Genomic DNA, 24,338 nt, shown 5'->3' on the forward strand with positions numbered 1-24,338 from the left:
TGCATTTCTGTGGGTGTCTAAAGTTTTTGTTTTTGGTTTTTATTTTTGATTTGGTGGTTGCCTTTGTGTTTATACCTTTTATATTGCCCTACTCCCCTTTCCTTAGACATTTACTCTCTGGTCTGTCAGATTGAAAAGGTATCCTCTGATTCCCATCTGCTATCTAAACAGTCATCAGTGGTTGTATTTCACTTTTCATTTTCTCTCTCCCCTTTGTTATAATTTTTAAAGTTACAAACTTTCAACTTTGTCAAAACATGTAATGTTTGTACAGTCTTTTTGTTGTTATGACCACACGCTTGTTTTATTCTTAGCTCTGTCATTATATATGTTAAATTGTCACTGTGAATCCTATTGCTGAAGTTCTCTCAGTTATCTCTCGGTTGGATAAAGCTTGCTTGGATGAACGCTGGATGTAAAATATTTGGCTTTTACCCTCGTTGCTCCAGTGTTCCGAGGACGCTGCTTTGCTCTGGGCCTGTTCTGTATGTTGTCCTTAGGAAGTCTGATGTCAGCCTAAATTTGTTACCTGAATAAAATTTTGATCTTTTTACCTACAGATCCTGAGGATTTTTTTTTTTTTTTTTTTTGGTCACTAAAATCTAATAGTTTTACTAGATACATCTTAGACTTAATCATTCCAGGTCAGGTTTTCAAGGCACATAGTGAACCTTTTTAATATGTAGGATTTACATTATTTTTGAAAAGTTGTCTTTGATTATATTTCTAAATACTATTTCAGACCCATTGTTTTACTTTTCTTCTTCAAGTACTCCCATTATACTTATGTTGGACCTTCTTTGCTTTCCATTTCAGCTACTTCCTCTCTGATACTTTTTACTTCTTTTAAAACTTATTTTCATTCTTTTTACTTGTTTTATACCTTTCTTCAACGTCTCTTTTAAACTTTTCATTTGAGCCTAATCTCTTTTGGGCAGCTTGTAATCTATTCTTCATTTCTGAGATAGTTTTGACTTTCTCTTCAAAATTTTTCTTGAATCTGATCAACTCTCATTGCACTTATTCCTGATTTTGGAGGTCATTTTCTATTCATAGTTTTTATATGTGATTCTACTTTAAAAAATCTTTAAGTGTCTGTTTTATAATATTTAATTGGGTTTGAAATGTTACTTTATAGTTTTCTTATTCATGGTTAATTTTTTGTAGGGGGGTGAGAATTTTCATTAGCTAAAATGTCCTGATTCATATTTCTTTTCCTTTTTCTTTTGACAGCTTAGTGCAGAGTTTGATTTCCTCCCACTCCTCCCCTCTACTCTTAGGCATTTTGTGGAGTGGGTTCCTCTTTCAAGAGCGCCCTCTTCTGTCAGCATAGTGAAGTTCAGTTTATTGAATGGACAGTGCTGGCAAAACAGAGGGGGAGGGCTTGGTGTATTTCGCTTCTATGATTAATTTTCTGCAGGATTATTAACTTTCCCCTGTTCCTTCTTTTTCTTTACTGCCTCATCTGTAAAGGGCAACACCTCTTCTCTATTTTCTTCTCTTCCCCGAAGCCATGCTTCTCTGGCATCGCCACCTCTGACACTGTTCACTTTCAACTACCTGCCCTGCGGCCGGGATTCTCAACCACTCAGTTTCAGACTTACGCTCATTTTTCTGTGCGTGTGGTTTCCAGCTTTATTCAGGTATAAATGACAAATAGTATGCATTCAGTGTCGCATGAATGCATACTGTTTTAGGGATGGTTCTGTCTGTGCTTCATCTATGTCCTTCATTCCCCTTCTTTGTCTTCATGGAATTTCTTAAGACTCCCCGTTTTTTGCTCTCTGCACCCACAGACTTGCTGCAGCGGCAGGGTGCTGTGCTGGAATTCGGTGCTTACGTGCAATTTGAAGTTTATAGTATTGTCTAGCTCCCAGTAATGCTGAAGGCATGGGTCAAATACAGATTTTTTTTTTTTGCTTTTTTTTTTTTTCTCCTGTGGACCTTACCTTTTGCTGGTTTGTTACTGGGTTTTGATTTTTATTTGTGAGGAGAGGTTTGTAGATTTAGGAGGCCACCATTATATTCCAGACTTATTGCTGTTTAAACAGTGAAAATCATTTATTTTCAAAGGAACTTTTGTCATTTCAACAGATACTTAAAGTTTCTCAGATTAGCATATTTTGTGCTGTGATATCACCTCTCAGTGTGTTAACCGTTTTACTCAGGCATTTCAGCGGGAGAAGTGCCCCCTGGTGGGAGTCTTTACAAATGTTTCCACGCAGGCTAGGACTAGGACTGCGGGGAGAGAGGGGGCCCGTGTCACGACAACATTGCTCCTCCTCAAAGCACTTACCCTGCGGACGCAACTTCAGTTTTAATGCTGCTATTTTTTCTACTGTTCTCTATGGTTCAAGAACCCCAGTTCTCGTCTTCTGCGTTGGTCATCGGCCTATGGTTAATATTCAGTAGTTATTTTTAAGCATAAAACATATTCTAAGCTCTTAGATAGTTCTCTTGATGAAGATGAGTTCAGTCTGAATGGCTGCCACTTTTCACCGTTACCAGTGAGAGAGCATCGGTTCTTACAAGTGGCTGCTGATAAGGGAACCAAAAAAAGTCAGGAGACTGTCTCTCTAACCGAGGCAACCACGTATCAATTGCTTCTCGGGGCTGTGGATTTGGTGTCTCTATTTGTGGTTGCCTAGGGCTTTTCTTAATTTCCCATAGTTTTTTTTTTTTTCCTAAAAGAATCTTCATATAAACTGAAAGAAATGTAGACAAAGATTTCTTGAACGAACCATAAAAACTATTAGCCATATGAGAAACTAAGTTGGTAAATTGGACTATATTAAATGTATACACTTCTCTTCAGCAGAAGACACCATTATGAAAGTGGGAAGGCAACCTACAGAACGGAAGAAGTCATCTGCAAAGCCTCCATTGGATAAGTGGTTTGCACCCAGAATGTGTAAATAACTTTTACAAATTGGTAAGAAAAAGAAGACCACTCACTAGGAAAATATACAGAAGACTTGAAAAGATGCTTCTTCAAAGAGGATATCCATATGGCCAAAACCCATATGAAACAGTGTTCAGCTTCAGTAGTCCTCAGGGAAATGCAAATGAAATCCGTAATGAGAAACATCACATCTACCAGAATGACTGAAGTGGGACAAAGAAGCCCACGAACGATCCAGGTGTTGGCAAGGACGTCGAATGCCAGAAATCCCATACATTTGGGATAACCCAGCATCTCCCAAGATTAAACATATGCCTTCTTATGATCCAGCCATTCCATCCAGCTGTATGCTCGACAGAAGAGTGTGCATGTGAATGTCATGCACATGATGTTCACATGCAGGGTGTCCATGACAACACCTTTGCGACAGCTCCGAACCGGGGACCACCCCGATTCCCATGAAGAGTAGGATGGATACAAGATTTATGGTATAAAGCACACAGTGGGATACTGTACCGCAGTGAAAAAGAACGGTCTACAGCTGAATGTGGCAACATAGAAACAAGCTCACAAATCCAAAGTTGTACTTCAGTAAAAAGTTAAAACAAAAACAAAAAACTGGTCTGAGCAGCACCCAAAAGATGATGCCGAGACGGGAGGCATTCCTGTGGCTTTGTGTTAATAATGAGGTCTTCCACATTTAGGACAGGTTGGCAAGGAGCGCCGATGCCAGCCTGGCCCCCAGGCCTCTGAAGGGGCTGGCACGGTCAGCCTCTGGGCCGTGGCACCAAGATGATGGGAGGGGGAAGGCCTTGACTGGACACAAACGGAAAACAAGGGCAGTCTCCTCACCCTGAGAAGCTCTAGCTTCAAGAATTCTTTTGTTAAATCTCAGGCATTGCTTTTAGAAATTTTTTATCAATGTATCTCTCCGGCAAGGGAAACAAAAGAAAAAATGAATAAACAAATGGGATTTCATCAAACTAAAAAGTTTTTGCACAGCAAAGGAGACCATCAACAAAATAAGGCAACCTACAGAATGGGAGAACATATTCGCTGATACATCTGATAAGGGGTTCATATTCAAAATATATAAAGTACTTAACAAAACTCAACACCAAAAAACCAACCCAATTAAAAAATGGGCAAAGAACCTGAGTAGACACTTCTCCAAGGAGGACATATGATGGCCAATGGACATATGAAAAGATGCTCAACATCAGTAATCATCAGAGAAACGCAAATTAAAACCACAGTGAGATACCATCGCACACCTGTCAGAATGCCTATCGTCAATATATCAACAGTATATCATCAATGTATCAACAAACAGCAAGTGCTGGCGAGGATGTGGAGAAAGGGGAACCTTTTGCACTGTTGGTGGGAATGCAGACTGCTGCAGCCACTGTGGAAAGCAGTATGGAGATACCTCAGCAAATTAAAAAGGGATCTGGCTTTTGACCCAGAGATCCCATTTCTGGGAATATATCTGAAGGAACCTAAGACACTAATTCAAAAGAACATCAGCACCTATGTTCACCACGGCGTTATTTACAATCGCCAAGATAAGGAAGCAGCCCAAGTGCCCATCAGTAGCTGAGTGGGTAAAACAGCTATGGGACATTTACACATTGGAATTCTAATCGTCCATAAAAAAGAAGAAAATTTTACCCTTCGTGACAGCATGGATGGACCTGGAGAACATTATGCTAAGTGAAAAAAGCCAGTCAGAGAAAGACAAATACTGTATGATCTCACTCATATGTGGAATCTAATGAACAAACTGACTAACAAGGAAAATGGGGACAGACGCACAGATGGAGAGCAGGGTGACAGCTACGGGGGGCAGGGGAGCCAGAGATGAGGGGGGTGGAGGGATTGAGCAAAATTGGAAAAGGACTCATGGACATGGACAACGGTGTGGTGAGTGCTGGGGGGAGGGGGCTGTAAGAGGGCTAAATGGTAATGGGAATAATATTAGAAAGATTAAAAAGAAATAAAAAGCATTCTTCTGATTTTAGTTAAGTTTCAATTACCCAGGCAACATAGAAATACTTCCTTTACAAATTTAAAGTGTCACAGGTGAGAGGATGTCTTGGATTTGCTCTAAAACAATCTGGGGTGGGGAGTGGCTGAGGCTGCAGCTGAGACAAGATTGGGCATAAACTGATGGCTGCTGCAGCTGGGACCTTTTCACAGTGTTCTCTCGATTTTTGCATATGGTTGAAAGTTTCACAATAGAAAGCAACCACACAGCACATAGTTACTGGAAGGGCTGAAGTCACTCTAGGTGAGGACGCCTCAGATACTGGTGTGTGTTCCCTGCTCCCCGCCGCGTCCCGCCCCAGTTAATCACTGTTATTAGTTTGGGTTTTGTCTTAGGAGGAAACCGTTGGCACAGTGGAAGTGGGATACTTTGAGGAGGTTTAGTAGAAACAATAGGAAAACCTGTGGGAGGGGGAATCCACAAAGCACAGCGCAGCACCCCAGGGCTCACTGCTGTAGGAAGTCTTTCTCACCGTTGGGCCCAAGGAACCAGAGCTCGGGAGGGGGCAGTCTGGGCACCTTGAAAAGGAGCTGTGACTTTAGGTTGAGAGACGTGGCCAGTGTCTGGAGACCCTGGGGAGGGAACTGGCAGAATAAGTACTCTAATCTCATTCTCCTCGTTCCTTCGATCTCCTGCTAGTGCTTGCCACTGGCTGGACGGGAAGGTGACCCGCTGACGCAGTCCCTTCGGGCCAGCTGCCCAGGGCACAGAGAAGGTGGAGAAGGCTGGAGAATGTGTCCGCAGGGGCTCGTGGAAGATATTTTGTAGAGTGTGGCTCTTGCCAGGTGTTTTTCTCTGCATTTGCATGTGTTATGAATGTGGACACAATGCGTGGTTTTGTTTTCATTGCTTTCTTAATGCCCATGGGATCATATGGCATGCCTCATTCAGCAAACTGGTGGTTTTCACTCATCAGCGTCTTGGTGTTCTTTCCATGCCAGTACATCAACAATAACCTCTGTGTGTGTGTGTGTACGCATGGCATCAGGCACACACACACGGTTTGTTTTGCCATTCTCTCTTGACAACCCAACTTGCTTCCCTCTCGAGATCTTCTTATCTTCACTCTGGGAGATTTCTTGCCATCTTGGGAATGTCTGGGAAGCCGCCATATGCAATATGTCATTCACACCCTTGGAGTCTCGTGCTTGGTTGAAAGGCTTTTTGTGATGTAGTCTATACTTCAACTGTCCAAACAGTCCTGATTTTTGGAGCTGGGACTGGTGGGGAGAGAGTCAGTTGAGAAAGGCAACGAGGACTGGACCAGGCATTGGAAGATTTGGGTTTGAATTCCAGCTTTGCCAATGCCTTGCTCTGTGACCTTGGGCAAGTTGCTTAACCGCCCTCATCCACAATGTCTCATCTGCAAAGTGCAGGTGATACTCATGCCCGCTCCCCCTGTCCTGAGACCAAGGGAGGGAATGTGCTTCATGAAGACCCGCACAGCCACAGATGTTACCTCCTGCACTCTGACTCAGAGTCTGGCCAGGAAAGGAGGAGTTTTCAGTTCCAGACGGAAGCCAGTGACTGTCCCCTGTCAGGGTGTAAGAGTGTAAGGGTGTAAGAGGAGCAGGGTGTGACCCTCTCCTCCAAGATTCTGCAGCCAAGCCAATGGGAGTGTTGCCAAGAAGCAGGTGGTCTCCCTGTGCCCATCGTCCTGGGTCCTGACATGCAGCCATGGCTCCGACTCAGTTTCCCTGAGTGACAGGGCTGTCAGACCTTGTGCTTTGGCAGCCTTTTCCACAGGGCTGATTTGCTATGGGACTTTGACTCCTTTGTGCTAGAAGACTGAGTGCCTCTTGGGAGTGAATTTTTTTTCTTTTTCTTTTCTATTTAAAAATTATCTTTATTTTTCAATTACAGTTGACATACTTTGTTATATTAGTTTCAGGTGTACAGCCCAGTGATTAGACATTCCATAACCTACTAGGTGATCATCCTGATAAATCTTGCACCCATCTGTCACCATGCGTAGTTATTGGAATGTTACTGACTGTATTCCCTATGCTGTGCTTAATATTCCATGACTGTTCTGTAACAACCTATTTGTACTTCCTAATCCCTTCACCTTTTTTACCCTTCCTTCCAACCCCCTTCCATCTGGCAACCGTCAAGATGTTCTTTGTACCTGCGAATCTGTTTCTGTTCTACTTGTGTATTTTGTTTTTTGGAGTCAATTTTTTAAAAAAATTTTTTATTTATTGATTTTAGAGAGAGGGAAGGAAAGAGAGAAAAACAGAAACTTCAATTTGTTGTTCCACTTATTGATACACTTATTGGTTGATTCTTGTATATGGCCTGACTGGGGATTGAACCCACAACCTTGGAGTATTGGGATGATGCCCTAACCAACTGAGCTACCTGGCCAGGGCTCGATTCAATTGTTAATAGATATGTATGTTGCCCTTTTATTGTTCATATTTTTGATCCCTCCTCCCCTTCCTCTTCCTCCTCCTCCTTCTTAAAGAAGACCCTTTAACATTTCATGTAATACTGGTTTGGTGGTGATGAACTCCTTTAGTGTTTTCTTGTCTGGGAAGCTCTTTATCTGTCCTTGACAGCTTTGCTGCATAGAGTAACCTTGGTTGTAGGTCCTTGCTTTTCATCACTTTGAATATTTCTTGCCTTCTGGTCTGCAAAGTTTCTATTGAGAAATCAGCTGACAATCTTGTGGGAGCTCCCTTGTAGGTAAGTAACTGCTTCCCTCTTGCTGCTTTTAAGATTCCCTTTTGTTTTTAACATTTTGCATTTTAATTATATTTGTCTTGATGTGGGCCTCTTCGGATTCATCTTGTTTGGGACTTGCTGGGCTTCCTGGACTCGTATGTCTATTTCCTTCACCAATTTAGGGAAGTTTTCCATCATTATTTTTTTCAAATAGATTTTCATTTTCTTGCTCTCCTCATTTTGACACCCCCATGATGCAGATACTGGTATGCTTGAAGTTGTCCCAGAGGCTCCTTATGCTATCCTCATTTGGGAGGGGGGGGTTCTTTTTGTTGTTCTGATTTGGTGTTTGTTGTTGCTGTTGCTTTTTGCTTCCTTATAGTCCAAATCTCTGTTTTGACCCTCAGCTTCATTTACTCTAGTGTTGATTTCCTATAAGTTTTTCTTCATTTCAGTTAGTGTATCCTTCATTTCTGACTGGGCCTTTTTTATGCCCTTGAAATTCTCAGTAAGTTCCTTGAGCATCCTTATAACCAGTGTTTTGAATCCTGCATCTAGTAGCTTGCTTTACTCCATTTGTTTAGTTCTTTTTCCAGAGATTTCTCCTCTTGTTTCATTTGGGACACGTTTCCTTGCCTCCTCGTTTTGGCAGCCTCCCTGTGTTTGTTTCTTTGTATCACGTAGACCTGCTGTGTCCCTCAAGCCTGGTAGAGTGGCTTAGTATGGTAGGTGTTCTGTAGGATCCTCTCCTATCACCCAAGCTGGGTACTCGAGATGTGCCCCCATATGGATTGTGTACACCCTCCTCTTGTATTTGAGCCTTGATTGCTGTTGGCAGGTCAATGGGATGGATTTACCCTCAGGCTGATCAGCTGCAAGGCCTGGCTCCAACCACCAACCACACCAATCACCATGGAGTATCAGGTGTGCAGGGGCCTGCCCCACAGAGCAGGACTTCAGTGGGGCTCTGATGCCTGCCCAGTCTGCCCCTTGAGTGCGTTGTTTGTGGAGGTGGTTGGGTGGTGATGCTTTGACATGGTCTGAAGCTGTCCATGGGAGGTGCTGGCTCTGGGGCCCACCAGGAGGTACAGGCCAAGGTCAGCTGCTGTTTGTTGTGTTCTGCCTGGGGCCACCCAGCATGAACTACAAAGTGATCTGCAGACGGCTGCTACTTGCCCAGGGTTTAGAGGTGCCCAGGAGAGACCAAGCTGTGAACCAAGGCTGGCTGACACTAGTGCTGGGCCTGGGGCCACTTAGCAAGAGGTGTGGGACACACTGAGGCCAGATGCTGCTTGTTGGAGAGATTTTAGGAAAATCTGAAGCATGGTCCAAGACAGACCATTTGTATGGAAAAGCCACTGGAAACAGCTTGGGTGGGCCTGAAAGTTGGGTTGGGTAGGGCCTCAGGGAATCCTCAGGGAAACACTAGCTGTGGTATGTGGTGAACAGTGTGAGCCAGGTTGATGGAGTCTCAGATACGGCACCTGCCTGCTGGCTCCGTGGGGGAGGGCTCAGAAAAGGAAGAATGGCCTCTGCCAGCACTTCTCTCTGAGAGAAAGCTGCTCCTGCCGTCACTCTCCCTGATGCTGGGCAGTTAAGTTCCTACCCGCATGTCTCTGATGCCTTTCAAGTTGCTGCCCCAGTGCTGGAGCTCAAACGAAGTGAGTCCAAGTAAGTCCATGTGTAGTCCCTTTCAAGGAAGTGCCTGGCCCTCCATCTCTCTCAGCCTCAACCCCCACTGGTTTTTACAGCCAGAAGTTATGGGGGTTTCTCTTCGTGTACTGGAACCCTGGGCTGGGGGGCCTGGTGTGGGGCTGGAAACCCTCACTCCTCAGGGGGGACCTCTGCAGCTGAGATATCCCTCCCAATTTTCACCTGCACAGGTAGGGGTGGGGCCAGCCTACTCAGCATCTCCTCCCCTCCTACCAGTCTAGATGTGCTTTCTTCTTTAATTCCCTAGTTGTAGGACTTCTATTCAGCCAGATTTCAAGTGGTTCTGAATGATGGTTCTATAGTTGTAATTTTGATGTGGTTGTGGGAGGAAGTGAGTACCGCATTTACCTGTGCTGCCATCTTGACCAGAAATCTTGGGGGTCAATTTTTCTATCCATGGTTGGAGGGTCAGCAATGGGTCCTTCCCTTGCCTCTGACTCCCAATTGGAGGCAGACAGCCTGTGTCCACATCACCACCCCACGAGGGTAGGTTGACATGCCGGGGTCTGGGTCTGTGTCCCTAACTGCTTCCCAAGCCTCCAAACTCGTCTTTTCCCAAAAGCTCCCTCTTAGGACAAAGCACAACTGATGTTTCTTCAGTTTTCTCTCTGCGCGGCACCATGCGAAGTGCCTTCCCTCGGCCATTTCCTTTGGTCTGCACAAGAACCCGGGAGTCCCTGTTCTTATCTCTGTGTTGCAGATGAGGAAACCTAGGCCTGGAGGCTTTAAGCCAGCTGTCCCAGGTTGCACAGTTAGAAAGAGGTGGCAGGGTTAGGACTCAACCCCCAGTCTCCCTGACAGCGAGTTCTGTGTCCTCGGCCACTCCTTCCTGGCTCGCCCAGCCATCCTTGATGTCCCTCAGGCCTTGGTTTCTTAGAATTTTTGTGTGATTTAACCCACGGTATATTTTCTATCCCATGTGCCTCCTTCCCTAGAAAACTGTGAATGTGTTTTTTTGCTCGTCATTTCCTTTCCAGAGAACCAGTTGTGTATACAGTAGGAGCTCAGCAAATACCAATTTTTTTTTTTTTTTTGAAAACCCAACTGGAGGTGCTGTTGACAGGCCCAGCATTCCAAAAAGGTGGCCTTGGCCCTTTATGGAAGTTACCAGGAAGATGAATAAGGCTGCAAATGCGAGCCCCTGGCAGGGCTGACTCAGACCTCACAGAATGGCTCACTCTGGCCTTTGAAGAGCTGAGAGCTATTTACACCCTACTAATGGACCTCGCTGTCTGTGCTGTGTAAACTCTCTGGTCTAAGGCCATGAGCGCGTGAGGACAGGAGCGGGAAGGGAACCCCCACCTCCTCCTCAGGGTGGGACTCGTGGGTGTGAGAAGCAGATGTATGTGGGAGCGATGACTCCGGTTCACGGGAAGACACGCAGCTGGCCACGTAGAAGGCAGAAAGGCTTTTAGTTGGCATGTATGTGGTAGAAAAGTCTCTCCCGGCATGAGGTTCTCTGCAGACGTAGATGGTGACCAGCTGTTAGTCTTCCTGTTAACATGACCATCCATCACAGCTTGTTTCAAATATAAGTCCGGGAAGAAGCAGCTGAGACTCCCATGAAAGGCAAATATTCCAATGATAATCCAGCCCCGTCTGGCACGCATCTGCCTAGAGATACTCACAAACTGGAGATACTAGCTGGGTCCATCAGGGGGGCTGGTTCAGAGTCTGATGTCTGTAGGTGCCCCCCACCCAGGGAGCAGGGAACACTGAATAAGAGCAGTCTCCCCTTGGGGCCTATTTGGTGGAGCCAACATGGTGCCGCTGGCTCCTTCCCTCTCCTGGGTGCCTTTCCCATCTCCCGCCACTGGCCTTGACTTACAGCTGACCTTGAGGAGGAACAGGGTGGCAGGGAAGGGAATGGTCTCCTCCCCTAAGGCCCAGCCCCCAGCTTGCTCTCAGTGGCCATGGCCCACAGGCTATTACCAATGTCCTGTTTCAGGGGCAGCAGGTGACAGGCAGGGCAGGAGGTCACCACCAATGTGTGACAAGCTCTCCACTGCCGCTCTCTGTCTGCCAGCTGCAGGCCCAAAGCCACCCTGGCAGTCTTGTCTGCTCCCAGCCAGACTCCGTGAGGGAGGCAGGGGCTTGCCCTGCCTGTAACCAGGGAACACTACCACTCTCCTCATTCATTTTGGATCATTATTATCACTGTTCCTCTCTCTCTCTCTGGGAACTCATTCATTCATTCATTCACTCACTCACTCACCCATTCTAAAATATATACGCATATTTCCAGTGTGCCAGGCCCTGGGAGTACAGGGATAAGCAGGGTGGACGTGATCCCTGATTCACCAGAACTGACACTTCCTTGGAGGGAGAATGCAGTTGGATAAAACAGAAGTAAGGAAAATGAGAGAGAAGGAATGGCAAGTTGGGACGGTGTTATTAAAGAACCGAAGGGGAAGTGGAGGGTAGTCGGAGGGTCCTGCCTAGATAGAGTGGCTTTCTAATGAGGTGACTTTTGAGCTGAGCCCTAAAGATGGAGAAGGAATCTGCTGAGTGAAGACTAGGGGGACGAGCATTCCAGAAGCGGGACTGGCGTGTGCAAAGGCCCTGCGGTGGGGTGGAGCTGGGGCTCCCTGTGGAATTAAAGCCGGTCAGTGTGGCTGGTGTGTGATGAGTGAAGGCGCACTAGGACGACTCATGGTGGACTGCGGGCCCTGCGACTGTGTGGTGGGTCCAGGAGCGCCATGGGCTCTGACACGGGGTCGAGGGTTAATGGGCGGCATGGGGTGCACTGAGAATGTTACTTTATGTGCCTTTGTCCCATTTATTCATAAGCATTTATTGGGGGCCTAGCTCTCGCCAGGCATTGTGCTGCGTGTTGAGGCAGAGCAAACTTGGCGTGGATCGTGGATCGTCTTCTGGAAACAGAGAAGCCGCAGGGCTCCCTAGCCTGGGGTGACAGGGCGGGCCACGGAAGCAGAGCAGCAGCAGGGGAAGCGTCCCCTGCGGTTTCCCGATACCAGCACTGCTCTCTGCAGAACCGCTTCCCGGCTGCCAGCTTGTTCGGTTCCGCCTGCACTGGTAGCGCGTGCTCTGCACACTGCGCTCTGGCTCCCTGGCGTGTGAGCCCAGGAGACGACGTCCTTGGCGGAGGGGGAGGTCGGCACCGAGGCACGGAAGGCACAGAGGCCTCAGCCCGAACCGCGGGTGCGGAAGGAGAAACAGCACCTCCCAGTGCCGTGGCGAGGCTGGGGGCTTGTTGCTCCCCCTGTAGGCGGAGGGAGAAGTTGAGTCCTGGAGAGAAAGTCGCAGTCACTCGAGCAGCTGACGATTGTTATTTTCTGTTTCGTGTCCAAAAAGTGCTTAAGGGGAGAGAGGCCTTTCCCTGCGTAGCTCAGGTATCTACTGTTGGTGCTGGGAAGGTGGGTCCAGCAGCTTTGTCCTGGGGACCCCGGGTGTGTGTATCCCATGGCCTTAATTCCTGAGGCGCGGAGCTCTCCCCGCACCTCCTGTTTTGGAGGGATCCTTTCCACTCCTTTCTGTACCTGCCTTGGGGGAAGGCTGTGGCCTCCGAGGCACGTTGCCTGGGTTCCAGCTGTTTGACTTTGGGGAAGTGACTTAGCTTCTTCCATCCCTGAGGAGAGGGGAGAATCCGACGGTGATTCCTGAAATAGTGACGACAGCCTGCTTACCGGCTGCTTGCTGCTAAGCCCCTCAGTGGCTCCTGAACTGGAGAGTGCAGCCCAGGCACCTGAGGGCTGAGCCAGCACAGCCGGCCGGCAGCCCCACGGTCCCGCTCAGCAGGGCTTGGGGGACCTGGCGAGGGGCCCGAGACCCGGCCCTCCCAGCAGCTTCCCAGGTGCTGCCGGCGCTGCTGGTCCAGCACCGCACCTGGAGAATTAGTGCGTGAGCTCTGTTCCTTCAGCCATCACGACAACCCCCTGAACCTGGTGTTGCTGTCATTGTCCCTCTGCTGGTGAGGCGACGGAGGCTTAGAGGATGAAGTGGCTTGCCCGGGGTCACACAGCCACCAGGTGGTGATGCCAGGATTCAGACCCAGGTCCTTGCCGTCCAGAGTCATTGTCCCTGGTGTGCCTGCCTGGAAGGGAGGCGCTCTCGGTGAACGCTGGCTGAGGTCCTTTCCCAGCTTTACAGCAAAACGGGCCTTTATCCAAGATGACAGTTGACACCAAATGGTTCTCATTATTATTTTGTGATAAAGCAGAACCAGCTAATACTCCAAAAACTTGGACGAGAAAATCCAGACTTGAAAGGGTGGCTAGTGGGAGAGGTGCTGAGTCATAGCTGGTCATGGGCCCCAGGGCGCGGAGGGGCCTGGAGCTCACTCACAGCCTGCACCCAGGTCCTGCCACATCCACAGCAGGGTCCCGCAGCCACTCGGAGGGCTTCTGCTGTGAGAAGGGGCCAGGGACAAAGGGCTTCCCTTTAAGGTGGAGACTGGCCTGCAGGGGCCAGCCCCAGCCAGCGGGGAGAAGTCACGGCCTGTGTCTCTCTGCGCCTCTTCCCCCACTGGGTGGGGTAGAGGGTCTGGTACCCCAGAGGATGAGCTGTGACCCCCCCCAAGCTTGTATGGACAGTGTGGGTACACTCACAGATGACTGGGCTCCAGGGAAGTGGTGGAACCGGAAAGCTGGACCTTACAGGAAGCAGGGACTCGGGCAGTGGGAGTGGGGAGGGCACCCCTGGCGGGGGACCCAGCAGGAGCCAAAGGTTCAGGGGGTGGAAATGCCAGTGGGGTCTTGGAGGCACGTCACTGGAGGCCTGTCCTTCCTCCGAATGCAGTGCTGTCCCCCCAGTGACAGTTCCCCTGTGGAACCTTGTTTTCTACTCTGGCCAGCCCTTGGGAAGCCTTGCACACACAGCTGAGGTGATTGTCTCCTATGGACGCAGAGTTCCAGAGGGAGGAAGTCCACCCCACCCAATCTCAGCCTGAGCCTCGGCTTACGTGGGGGCGCACTGTCTTTCTTTCAGAATTCTCTCCCAAACATTTCTGCAGACTTCCCTTGTGAATTCTCTGGAAGGTGAACTACCATGGAGGCTTCAGCCAGGCAGCCCCCTACTGGCCCCCCCCCCCCGGTTTTTTTTTGCTGGCAATAAGAGGTACATTTAGGGAGAGCCATTGTCCACATTCCAGCTCCCCCAGCCTGGAGCGGGCCCTGCTTAAGCTGGTACCTTCATCTCGGTGAGCTCAGCCCTAAACTCTCTGGGTCTTAGCTGGATTAAGGGCCAAGATTGTTGCTGAGGAGGAAGGAGGTACCTCTGTAATTGCTGTTTAAATCTGCCTAACAATAGCCACATGTGGAGCCCGATTTGAGGGTTATTAAACCTGAGCCTGTTCTTCCCCTAAACATGCCTTTGTTTGCATAGCTGGGCAACTCGTGGAGAGAAAGAGCCAGAAGGGGGCTTCAGAAGCCCCATTTCCAGGGAAGAATGGGCTCTTGGTTTGGCAGAGAAGCCTGGTGACCAGCCTCTCCGAGCCTGGCCTGGGCAAGCCACTTTCTGGGGGTGCCGGGACCCATCAGCAAGGGCGCTGCCCTGACTGTGAGCCCTAGCCCCAGGCAGGGGCAGCTGCTTCACGCAGCCTGGCTCTGTGTGCCTGTCTGCTTGGGGTTCTGCGACACCAGCTCTGGAAGCCGAGGTCTTGGTGGTTCTAGGGCCCAGAAGGTGGGAGAGTGATTGGTGGCTGAGGCAGAGGCCAAGGCCACGCTGGCGTGGCAGGAGGGCTCCCACCCGCTCGCCACAAGCCACCTCTCTGGAAGAGCCCCAAGCTCAGGGCAGACCTGCTCCCCCTCAGAGGGCCCTTCCGGTTGTCCCCAGACACAGGGCATGGTCCGCCATGGAGAGCAGGACGAAAGTCTTGCAAAGAAGTGTCTTCGAAGGTGACAGACCCTTTGATTGTTTTGCCTTTAAATGACCGACTTAAAACAACTTTGGAAACCAGCTTATTAATGTCCAGTTTCTAGAAAGGAACCTAAAGCATAGTAAAAACAAAGGGCAACAGGGTAAATTACATTGGCATCATCCCTGGCTGAAGAACGTGAGAATGCTCACAAATCAGAAGTGTCTTTCTTGGAGGATGGAGGGAGTAGGGAGCCCTCATACAGAGCTAGGTGCAAATGGCCACTGTTTCTGAAAGGCACTCTGGCAAAATGTGCGGAATGCCTTGGAAATAGGCACAAAGCTTTACCTTTTATCTGTTTTTACACAGCTCTGTTTCATGCAGATTTCTGTGCCCCCTGTCTTTTTTTTTTTCTTCTTTTGATAACGGGCAGCAAACTCCCTTGTGTGCGTGCAGTTGTGTAACATATTTGTTTTAACTTTTGTAGTTGTATTATATATAAACTAACCATTTACTGACATTACCATTTGCACTGCGACGCTGCCAGCAGCCCGCGTTACTGCGGTTCCGAGAGCACTTTGCCACCAGGCTCAGCTCTAGAAGCAAAGGCCAGAGTGGGGGTGGGGCGGGGAAGAAGGGAAAAGAAGTGTGGGCTTTGGTGTCTAGCAAAGGGGTCAAACCCCAGTGTACCCGCCTCCCTGTGTGGCTTCAGGTAGGTCGCCTGACCCTTCTGAGCCTCAGTGTCTGAGTCTTTCACGCGGGGGCCCCTGCTCGCCCACGGGCAGGCATGGTGTGAGGGTCAAATGAAGGAGCTCAGGTGAAGCCCCTGAACTCTGCTGCTGTGCGTGGGCAGTGCCTGGTGAGTGCCCTGGCAGCAACCGGGGGAGTCTGGCTCCTGTGACTCACTTACCTTGGCCCCGGGAGCGTCAGTGGCCAACCAGGTCCAATCCCCTGCTTCTTGGCAGGACTGAGTTCTAGGTATTCCCCAGAAAGCAACTCATCCCCGTGTCAGAGACCCCAGGAGGAGGAGAGCCCACATGCCTGCTTACTAACGCATTCCAGCGGCTCACACACGGAGCCAGGAAGTCCTCCTGAGTGTCTACACTTAATCCCTGTTGCCCCATTGGAAGCTTATTTCCTCTCACTGCTTCCTGAGGGGAGAACAGACTGAGATTTCCCTCACGCAAGGAGTTGTCTGGCTTCTGTGGCAAGAGCGCTACCTTCCAGGGTGATCTCATAGGGAGGTTGTGAGAAGATTCTGGAGGAGCAGTGCTGTGGAGAGAGAGGTGCAACGTCCTGGGACTTGTCCCTGAACAGCCCTTGGAAAGGGACCATGCTGTACACAGGCCTTGTTCTCCCGTGGATGCTCACCTGCATCCTCCATGTCCCCACGTGGCTGTCTCAGGAGCCTGAGCCTTGCTCTGACCCTGGTACCTCAGCACACCCACCTGGCGCCTCCTCCAGGGTCCCCCACCTCAGGGCCCGTATTTCTGTCTACCCATTCACAGACATAGCCCCCCACATCTGCCTGACCTAGCCCTAAGTCTTGTTAGCTTTATATGCTATAGCTCCTGAATTGCCCCATTTCTGTCAATGAGCACTGGGGCCCCCCTAATCTGGTCACCTTGATCTCTCCTCTGGACAGCTGTGGCAGCCACCTGGCTGCCCGCCCACCCTTCACCCTGTGCTCCCAGGCTCTCCCTCCACTCAGCACCCAGAGCCATCTCTGCAGACACAGACTGACCCTTGCCCTCATCTGCTTACGCTCTCCAGGCGTGTCCCATTGTCCTCTGCGTAAGGACCACCCTCGCTGGCACGTCCTGGGAGCCCTTGTCTGTTGTGCTGCCCTGGCTCCCGGCTCCCTAGCCACTTCGGCTGCCTGCTTCCAGTTCCTTACACTCATTATGTTCCCTCCTACCCCAGGGCCTTGACACATGCTTTCGCCTCTTCTTGGACCACTTTCTGGCCCACCCGTCTCTGCCTCATAAACTGTCACTAATCCTTTGGATGTGAACTCAACAGTTACTTGTGGGAAAGCCTTTTAGTAAAGGCTAGCTCAGGTTCCTTTACTGAAAGCTCTCCTAGACCAGAGTTCCTTTCCTTCAGAGTCCCTAGGGTAGTTTACAGTTAGGCGTTTGTGGGCGTGGCTATTTGATTGACACCGGCCTTGACATCCTTCCATCCTGCTCTAGGAGGGCAGGAACCCTGCTGGTTTTGCTCCCTGTTTCACCCAGCACCCAGCATAACGCCTGGCATGCAGCAGGTGCTCCACCCATGCCTGTGGAAGGAGTGTTTATCCCTGAGGTTGCCCAGGAGCCAGAGCTTATCCAGCTTTCCCTCTGAGGGTTGTCTTGGAGCCCGTGTCTGCTTTCCTTGGCATCCTTCCCGTGGTCAAGGTTCCCTCACTGCCCGGGTCATCTTTGTGGGCAGGTTCGGTGTTTAGACCAGCCGCGAGCCGTTCACCTGGTGCCTTAGGCAGGGCGGTTGTCAAGTCCCGGCCTAGGAGTTGCTTTGTGCTTTGGAATGGCTGGGGCACTTGGAGTCTTTGTGAGTGGGATTAGACCTAAATGCTGGTAGGAGGGCTTTCGCTATTTATTACAACCCAGGGGTAAAGAAAAAACCAATCCTTTGGTAAAGCAAATAATTACCAGCTAATTTGTCCCTTTCGTGACTTCAGTTTATCGTGTGTACCAGGAGAGCTTTGTTAGCCTCCTGTCAGAGGCACAGTGGCATCAGCTGGCCACAAAGGCCTGTGGGAGCAGGTCAGGGGCCTGACAGTAATGGTGTCTTCTCAGTCAGCTGGCTCTCCCTCCACGTCTCAGAACTGACGTCAAGGGCCTTTGGTCGTCCCACGAATAAATTGTCGCTGTCTACAAGCTCCCCAGTGAGCTGAGCTAATTCTCCCTCCGCCCCCGCCCCCACCACCATGCCCCCATGTTCCCATCTCAGACGCGTACCACCCTAGATGCGTACCGCCCTCTGGCAGGTGCAGCCTGTCAGGTGGATGGGTGGAAACGCCAACTTGACGGGCAGGCGGTCTGAGCGGGAAGGTGGGCCTGGGCCCCTGTCCCTGGTTCTCTGGGTGAGCTAGAGTATTGCTTCACCTCACTGACCTCCATCCCCCCTGCCCGGCACATCTCACAGTGAGTGGGGCTCACTGTAAGATCATGGGCTAAAGGTGCTTGAAAAGGCTAACATCATTCAAATTCAGGGAGCCCTGAGGATCGAAATGGACCAGTTGGCAAAAATCTAGTTTTCCGGGATGGTGATTTTTTACCACTCGCTCTTCTGTTCTGATGGGTGACCTTCTTGTGCAGGGCCACCTTACTTCCCTGGGGCTCCGTGTCCACACCTGTGAAACAAGACGGGTTGACCCTGGGGTGGCACATAGGAGGGCTGAGCACTGTTTCCCTTGCAGGTCAGCAGACTCACTGACAAGCTCCGAGAGCACAGGCCTTCGGGCGGAGCTGCGCAGAGGGCCAGCCAGCACGAAGCCGTCCAGCTGCAGCTTGGGGATGACACTGTTCGCCAGTTGCGGAGGTGCAGATGGGAGAATCCAGGCCCAGAGAGGTCACCTGGACCAAGACCAGGAGGGTAAGTAAGCACATCTGTGAACTTATAGCTGGCTTTGGGGGGATTGTTTGGACGCGCCCCATGTTTGGAATATACTAAGCAGGTCCAACTCAGGGCCCAAATAGGCCACTTATGTTTCAAAGCCATCCCCTTTCTCTCCTGCCCACCTCACAGGAGATCCTTGGCTTTGACCTCTGACATGTTTGCGTGTCTTTGCCTCCCTGCTTGGGGTGAACACGGCAGACCCCATCAAGGGTCCTGCCCTTCCCCACGGAGGCAGATCCAGGGCCGTGTCCCTCCCTGGGGCCTGGCCTGAGCCCCTCTCTGGATCAGGTGTTTGGGGCTGTGTGCCCTAGGGGCTGCCAGTCTCTGGAGGCAAGCTGGTTTTCCATCTTTGAGGAGTTGCGCTGGCCAGATGCCGGCAGCAGCGGAGTGAGGACAGAGAGTTACTTGGGGGAAGGGGACGCGCGTGCAGCTTGCCTGTGTGCATCGGGAAGCTCAGGCGGGCGGTTTAGGGTCCTCCCGCCCTCGGGCCGTCAGCTCCCTGCCTGGGCGGCTGTCTGGGGAAGGACGGGGCCTGCAGAAAACGGGGCCTAGCTGAGTGCAGTCACCGGGAGCTGGGTGGGCATGCGCTGTTTGGCTTGGGCTCCCCCAGCAGAGACACCCAGCTCTGCACAGTGGGGAGCTGAGCAGCGGCCTGATTGCTGGGGGATCTGCCTCCCTGCCCAGAACCTGTCTGAGTCCCATGGGAGAGGCAAAGGGCCTCTCTGGTCTCTGTACCTCTCTCATCCCTGCCTCTCTTTAATTCTTTCCATTTTGCTTAAGAAATTGGTATATTGAAGACTTTATGTGGCCAAGTGGGTCCGACCCCAAATGTGACCTCCAAGCCCCAGGTCCAGATACCCCTGCCCCACCCACCCCCAGGCCTGTCCCAAGGGCCACAAGCACCTGCCAGTGGGCTCTGGGCCTCTCAGGCAGGCCCTGCTCTCTGACCCGGGGATGCCAGTTAAAAAATTCATTTGGGGTGAGCCCCGAGATGAGGATAGGAGGCGAGAAAGAATTGTCTTTTCTTCCTAACCGTCCCCAGGACGCCTGGAGTGGGCTTGGAGGGTTCTCACTAACCTAATCCCTGTCAGAAAAGGAACAGCGAAGCCAGTCGGGCTTCCGAAGCCAAATCCCCTGCCTGCGTTCACAGGCTTCTCCAGCTCGCCCTCACCGCCCGCCCTCCTTTGTGTGGAAGCCGGGGTTCGGCTTCTCGGTCAGGGTTTCGGGGGAGAAGGATTTCATATTTCACTCTTCCGTTTTTTCATATTTAAATTTGCTTCACTCTCCGGTTTGACTTTCCACTGACCCTTGTAGAATTGGAGTATTTCAAGGAGGGGAAAGAGATCTCATTATAGGAAATGAGAAAAATGGAGCCGAGTTTTAAAACTTTTAATGACTACAGCGCGCTCCAAGTCGGCATCGCGCTGGGGCCGAAGTCACTGCCTGGTTACAAGTCTTTCAGGCCTGAGCGGGGCCGATGACATGTGTTTAATTTTCGATGTCTGGGATACATTCTGAAAATAATGAAATCCAAATGTATGACCCAATTAGAGAACAACTTTTATCTGCGACAAAGAAGTTTTGAGAATAAGCGCAAACATTTCGACCAAACAAAGCTTTAAAAGGCCCGCCAAGCCTTCAGTCATCTCGCCTCGACTTGTCCCAGTGGGTCCCCACGGCTGAGAGAGCTTTCCTTTCCTTTGTTTGCAAATCAGACCTTATTATGTGACTTTATACCCATTTTCCTGCCCTTTCTCTGGACATGCGCTCTGCTCTGTGCCGTCGGCCCTGGAGAAAGCACGTTTAGGGGAGCGAGGACCCTCTGCTGGAGGCTCCACTGGTGAGGCAGAGGGCTCTTGTCGCAAACACCGGAGGCCGCTCTGCAGCTGGCACATCCCTGTGCGCTGAAGGCGCGAGGCCCCGCCGGTGGGGCAGGGTGCCCCTGCGTGCGTCAGGCCAGACAAGCCCTGTCTCTGGCTCTCGCCTGGCCTGTGTGACTGGGGCGGGTCCCGGACCCTCTCTGGGCTGCACAGTTGGCATCTGAACGAAGAACTCAAGGATTCTGGGTGGCTGGCAGTGGCTGGCCTCTCTCTGGTACTCACCCTCACTCTTGGGCAGTGCTCGGAACAATCCCCCCTGCACTTCCTAGAAGCCCAGCATCTGGGATGTTGCAGACTCTGCCTGGATGGGTTCTTTATCGTCCCCATCCCAGGAGGTCCTCTGAGGTGTGTCGGCAGACAGACCTGCCTATGTCCCCTTGTGCTGCCAGAGTGGTCCAGTGTCCAGCCATCTCCTCCGACCTTGGTGAGACTCTCGTGTGTAGACACGAAGTGAATTATGGTCACGGTCCTGTCTGACATCTTAAAACACGTGGCTTCTGGGGAAGGGAATTCTGTCCGTTTTGGGTGCTTGTACCTTGCAAAGATTTATAGACTCTGATCTCCCTGCCTGGCCCCACCCCTTCCACGTGGGCGCAGGGCATCCCCTGGGAACAGCCCCTTCTCTGCTGCATTCCCTTGCTCACGTCACCGGCGCGGTTTGGCCAGGCTCAGCCCTCCCAGGGTCAGTTCCCTGGAGCACGGCTCCATGGGCCACTGGGTACGCGTTTCATTCACAGCTTGGGATTGTCAGCTGGTCATCCCAGAGTCGGGAGAAGGTGTCCCAAGTGCTCGCCCTTGACCAGCGATCACAGACCAGCCTGGAAATGGGGGCATAGGCCTGTGCCGCCCAGGCTGAAATGCCTGGGGTAAAGCTCTGGCTTCGCGAGGCCTCCGGGCCAGGCTGGCCTCTGCAGAAATGAACAGGTTGAGGTGCCTGCTGCTGTGGACAGGTGGTGGATGGGTGGGTAACGCCGAGTGAGCCTCTTCCGCCTCTGTGTGGCCTTGGGCAAATTCTGCATGTCTTCGGACCCTTGTGTCCCGTCTGTAAAAAGGGGCCAGCAGTCCTTCCCTTTTGTCACTGGGCTGGTGTGGGCACATGCTTTGGCAGGCCGGAAGCACCATGGGAATGGGCTGGGTGGCACTGGTTTCTGGGAAGGGTGTTCAGGCCAAGACATCTCGGGGCACAGCACCACGGGAACTGAGGCTGGCTCTAAGTGGACATTTCCCGTGGCCCAGGTGCTACCTGTCAGGTCACCAGTGTAGGGCTCAGTCCCTAACACATTGTCTGGCAGGGAGGGGCTGAGTGGACCCGAGTTTTTCGGGACGGCTGTAAAGAGAGCTCACGCTTAGCAGGTATGAAGTGCAGCCGAGTGTCCGAACAGCGCCATGGATTCACAGCATCAGGACCGGGTCTCGCTTCCCGGTGGACCGAGGGCATAACGAGGCACAGGCGCATTTTGCCAGATGTGCATCAGAAAGGGAACCCTGGGGACCAGACTGGGTGCTGTTTTCTTTTCTTTGTTTTGTTTTAGTGGACTCTAGTTTTTAGAGCGGTGTTACATTCACAGCAAAATTGAGGGGAAGGTACAGAGAATTCCAGTGGACCCGCTGCCCCCCGCCCCCACACACAGAGCCTCCCCCACCGCCAACAGCCCCCCACAGAGCGGTTCATCTGTTGCAGCCGATGAACCTGCACTGGCGCGGCGTCATCACGCAGCGTCCATTAGGGCTCACGCTTGGGGTAGCGCGCTGCGTGGGCTTGGCAGATGAGTGACGGCGACGTGTGCCCATGATTATAGATCGCCTCGCCCAGAGCAGCTCTGCCGCCTTAGACTCCTCTGTGTGCCGCCTGTTTGTCCCTCCCTCCCCTTTCCCTGGAACTGCTGGGTTTATTGTCTTTATAATTTTTCCTCTCCCAGAATTTTACATACTCAGAGTCACATAGTACACCGCCCTTCTCAGATTGGCCCCTTTCACGTAGTAACACGCGCTCAAGGGTCCCCCATCTCATTGTGACTTGGTGGGTCACCTCTTTTCAGCACTGAGCGATACCCCGCTGTCTGGGTGCACCACCGTTTCCCCATCGGAGAGGGCTGAGCTCTTGGTGCTGAGACTGGCCACACTTGGCCTCCATCCCAGGAGGTGCGTGCGTAGGGCCTCTCTCCTCCCCAGGTCCCTGTCCTGGCCCTGTCCTGACCGACAGTCTCAGTAGCATGCCCCCATCATCGAGATGGAGACGTGCTTTGGGCCAGGCCCTCCCTGCAGTGATCATCTCACTCAGGTGATCCTGACGACCCGGAGGAAGGTGGTGTTCTCATCCCCGTTTTCAGGGTGAATCAGCCAAGGACCAGAGAGGTGAGGACACCTGCCCAGGGCCCCTGACCATAGTGAGGAGCCCAGATGTGAGCCCTGCCTGCACAGCCGCAGAGCCGGCGCTCCGAGCACAGTGCTGCTGGCTTGGCATTGGGCCCCAGGCTCACGGCAGGGCAGCAGGAGGTGACTAAGGCTGGGAGGGAAAAGACAGCCACGGTGCTTCTCTCCCCTTCCCTCCCAGCCCAAAGTCCTGACTTAGTCCCTCATCTTCACCTCGTGGGCACTGGGCCTCGTGGGGAAGGCCAGTTCTCGGGGATCTCGGGTGGCTGTGGGAGCAGGGAGGAAGAGATGGCAGGAAGCTGGTATCCACACCACGGTGGCCAAGTGTCAGGTGTGAGCCAGGTGCTGTCCCGAGGCTGGGAGTACAGCAGCAAATGTGACGGATGAGGTCCCTGCCCTCCTGGGGCTCACATTCTGGGGGGAGACACAGGTGCACGTACACAAGAAAGTCGTCAGGTGCGACAAGTACCCCGCGGGGCATCGAAAGTGGGCAACGTGATGGAGGGCTCTCTTACACTGGGCCATCAGGGACAGCTTCCCTGAGGAAGTGACAATGCAGCCGTGACCTGAGAGAGGAGTCAGCTGGGAAGAGGTCAGGGGGAGCCTTAACCGGTAGACAGAAGGGCAGGTCCAAAGGCCCTGGGGTTGGACAAGCCTGGTGCGTTGAAGTGCAGACTGGACAAGGCAGCTGGAGTTAGGGGTCCAGGGTGAGAACGAAGACATGGGTGAGATACAGTTCAGATCATGGGGTCTGTATGGGGCATTGTCTAGGGGTCTGGGTTTAATTCCAAGTACAGTGGGCCCCTGGGGAAGTCACATACTTAGCTTTGTGTTTTAAAAAAATCCCTTTGAGAGCTGAGTGGACACTGGATCATAGGGAACAAAGGTAAAGGTGGGAAGGTCAACTAGAAGGCCAGTGCGGGGGTCTAGGTACACCACGACGATGGGGGGTGTGCAGTGAGGACGCAGGGTGGTGGGTGGGCCCAGGTGGGTTTCGGGGGTAGAGTCGGTAGGACTTTCTGGTGGACTGGCCCTCCCTCCACCCAGTTGCTCAAGCTGAGAGAGACTCCCGATTTCCCCCTCTCCCTTAGCCCCACAGCCACTTGCTGAGATGGGGAAAACCTTAGAGGGAGAGCAGGCTCGGGGGGTGGAGGCCAGAAGTGCAGCTTGGGGCTTGCTGAGCCTGAGAGCCTGTTGGATGCGAAAGCAATGACACCAAGCTGGCTCTTGCGAGAGTGGAGCTGAGGGGAGCGCAGGGGCCAGGGGTGGACGTTGTGTGTCACGGGTGTGGCAGTGATGTTTGGAGCCACCGGCCTGGGTGGG

At 51.6% G+C, this 24,338-nt stretch overlaps 1 long non-coding RNA gene across 3 annotated transcripts in view; it reads left to right on the forward strand.

Moving 5' to 3' along the window:
• LOC139440317 (uncharacterized) overlaps positions 1-24,338 on the forward strand; it is a 175,093-nt gene that overhangs the window by 45,701 nt on the left and 105,054 nt on the right. For all 3 annotated transcript variants that reach the window (XR_011650469.1, XR_011650467.1, XR_011650468.1), the window contains exon 2: positions 18,563-18,738. This is a non-coding gene — a long non-coding RNA (uncharacterized lncRNA). The remainder of the gene's footprint in view (positions 1-18,562; positions 18,739-24,338) is intronic.

The sequence above is a fragment of the Desmodus rotundus genome, chromosome 10 (assembly GCF_022682495.2).
Source record: "Desmodus rotundus isolate HL8 chromosome 10, HLdesRot8A.1, whole genome shotgun sequence".
Lineage (NCBI taxonomy): Eukaryota > Metazoa > Chordata > Mammalia > Chiroptera > Phyllostomidae > Desmodus > Desmodus rotundus.